The sequence below is a fragment of the Lactuca serriola genome, chromosome 3 (assembly GCF_051521515.1).
Source record: "Lactuca serriola cultivar US96UC23 chromosome 3, Lser_US96UC23_V15, whole genome shotgun sequence".
NCBI lineage: Eukaryota > Viridiplantae > Streptophyta > Magnoliopsida > Asterales > Asteraceae > Lactuca > Lactuca serriola.
In genome coordinates this window covers 169,153,284-169,156,479 of record NC_136410.1, presented here as the reverse complement: position 1 = coordinate 169,156,479, position 3,196 = coordinate 169,153,284, and positions in this window count along the sequence as shown.

Genomic DNA, 3,196 nt, shown 5'->3' with positions numbered 1-3,196 from the left:
CAAAAGTTTTGAGACCATATTGGATTCGATTATTATTGTGTTTTACTTTGCATGTTTTGACTTCCCAAATAACTAGGTTATTCAAACTATCCACAATCGATCATACTTTGGAAGTAGGTATTGAGGCAAGACTATCATGAATGGGTCTTTAGATTGTCTAAAGGCGTTTAGACATAGCACAACTTCGTTGCAGTATTCATGAGTACTCTTGTAATAAGATTTGAGTATCGGATTCAATCCACGCTCATTTGAATCACTTCATGGATTTTATCACGAGTGATTGTGAGACGATAATATCTTATATTCTTGAAACCAAGACATGTGAGTTGTAATTTACAAGTCGGTTGCACATTGACATATGTAAACGCACCAGTAACTTGGTGTTATAAAACATATTGTTGTGTGTGATTCGATGAGTAATTACAAGAAAGCATATGATTGGAAGTTTATCCGTTCCTTTTACCGTTATAGGTATAAAAGCGATATTTGTGGGTCGTTCGATGATTTAGTGATGACAGCCCTAAGTGCTTGGCCAAGCCTGGACTGATTTGATTTGTTCAATTAGTCGGTCGTCATAAATCGAAATCAGGAAACAATATGTGTACATAGAGAATGATTATAATCCATGTCTCATGTCGATATGATATCTACAATGGAGGAATATATGATCTCTTATCTATTGGACGCGTCATTGACTAGGTCAGAGTTCGTCAACAGCTTTTAAGAAGAGGGGTCGTACTTGAAATAATAGTTATTAGACTTATCCAACTGGGAGACTATTGGATTAGGTGTCTAAGCCCATAACTATAATTGGTATGTACTTGACCCGAGAGTAGCATGGTCCATTTCGGGTTGCATATCACCAGGATAATTTAATAGGATGGACGGTTGAGTAAGAGCTTAATTATGATTTATTCATATGCTGTAAGTTCTAATATATTAATATGAAATCATATTATTTAATTAGTATTGATCAATAATTAATTTGGAATTAATTATGTAATCAAAAGAGACTGATTAAATATATGGGGATTGATTTAGTAAATCAATAATTCTTATAGTTTGGGCCAATTGTTATTTAGGATGGGCTAAACCAATATGGTAGTCCATGGATAGTCCATGGAGGTTTAACCCATGGAGCCTAAGTAATATGAAAGGTCACGGGCATTAGGGTTTGCATGGATGTAACCCTATACTTTGCCACATTATAAAAGGACTTCCTTAGCACCCAAAATCGACCACTAGAGTTCTTGGAGTTCATCAGAGCCGGTTTTGGAGCTAGCAACATCTCTCTCAAGTTCTCCTTTGTCCTAGGTGTGTTGTGAACCGTTTGAGGCATCACACTTGGGGTGCTAAGTTCTTAAAGGCCAAATACAACATGTTCTACAAGCTACATAAAGAGGTAAACTCCTAACTAGTATTTTATGTTGTTTATGTCAATTGTATGCTAATTGTAGGATTAATGCTTTGGAAACAATATTGCATGTATAATTAGAGAAAACATAGATCCAAAGCATTTAGGGTTGTATGTGCACCATATGATGTAGTAGTATACTAAAACCCAAAAGGAAACCACGACAAACAGAGCAGACATTCAAGACATTCCTCTCGCAGATTCCGCCCGTTCGTCAAAGATGATCTGAGAAGCAACATGTCGGAAGTACACGCCGTAGAAATAACCCCACAACGGACAGAGAAGGAAAAAAGCAAATAATGTCAATACCACAAGAGCAAAACACACGACATCGGAGAATGTGCGATACTCAAAAGAGAAGTAGCAGACACTAAATTAAACGGATACATAATAGAAATAGCAAGGACCATACGGTCAAAGTTCAAAGCTGACCAAAAAGATGGAAGAACTCGGAAGGAAGCAACCAAACAACCAATCAAAAAAGAGGAGATTTTCACAATAGAGAGCCACAAGGATCAAGACAACTACCAATGGTCGGACAAAGGTGATGCGATCCCACCCGGAGGCCCTCTAAACATCAGTTTCTCGCCATCAGACCTGCAAGTGCCCAACTAGGACCCAACAGATCCAACCATAATCTCTGCCATGGTCATACAGCAAAAGACCCGGTAACCCTTAGTCGAAGGAGGTAACAGCATCGATATCCTCTACGAACACTATTTCAAGCAACTCCCGCCATGCTGGAGAAGGAACCTGAAACCCCCAGCCCAAGAACACCTCATTGGCTTCACGGGACACAAGTTGTGGCCATTCAACACCATAAAATTACCATTGACTATAATCAAAACCGATGGGAAAGAACAAGTAACCAGAATAATTGAGTTCTCGATAGTAAAGGAAAGGTCCGATAATGATATAATTCTTGGGCACCCGACTCTTTTTCAATTATAGGCTATCCCATCGACAATACATGGCACAGTCAAGTTCAGAACAACCAAAGTTTCAGCAACGGTCACAGCCATTAACACACGAGCAAAGCCAATCTAGGCAATCGCCGTGTGGGCCACGGCGCGCATCCCAAAAAGAAGATGGACCTTAATACTCACATCCAAAACGGTAAAAAATGAGGAGAAAGACACCCACACCCCTGTTAAGAAGAAAAAGCGCAACCCCTGGCATGTAGCCCAGAGGGGGAAGGGTGTGGTAGCAACAACATTACCATGCTACATACATCGCGTATTGTTATTATGAACACCAAGAAGGGTTGGGTACCACTAAGCATACCCACGCGCCTTCGCGAAGTGAAGACACAAAGTACAAAGAAGAAGCCTGACAGAAAACTAAACCAGGTGATCGTAAAAGTCGGGGAGGGAAAGATAGGGAACCACCATGCAAAAGAAGATACGGATAGGAGGCTACCAGCAACAACAAGAGCCCTCAATTAGTAGAAGCTTTCCCCAGGACGACACTTGGTCCAAAGCCCTGTGAAAAATAGAATCAATAACAACAATGCAACAACAAATAACATGAAACCTCCCAAAGACACTAACCAAACAATCGGCACTAGATAATGGAAGAGATTGAAAATCGTCTTCCGAAGGATGATTGTCTCAGAAATAGCCAGTCACGTGAACACAATCATCAAAGAACTTGTAAGCATAGGAAAGGCACAAAGTAAGAAGGAACAAGAAGAAGAAGAACAAATCCCGATGACCTGGGAGCCCTAGGGCGCAAGCCAATGGTCCTAGCTTGGAAGGAATCAGGAGAAGGCGCTATGTCAAC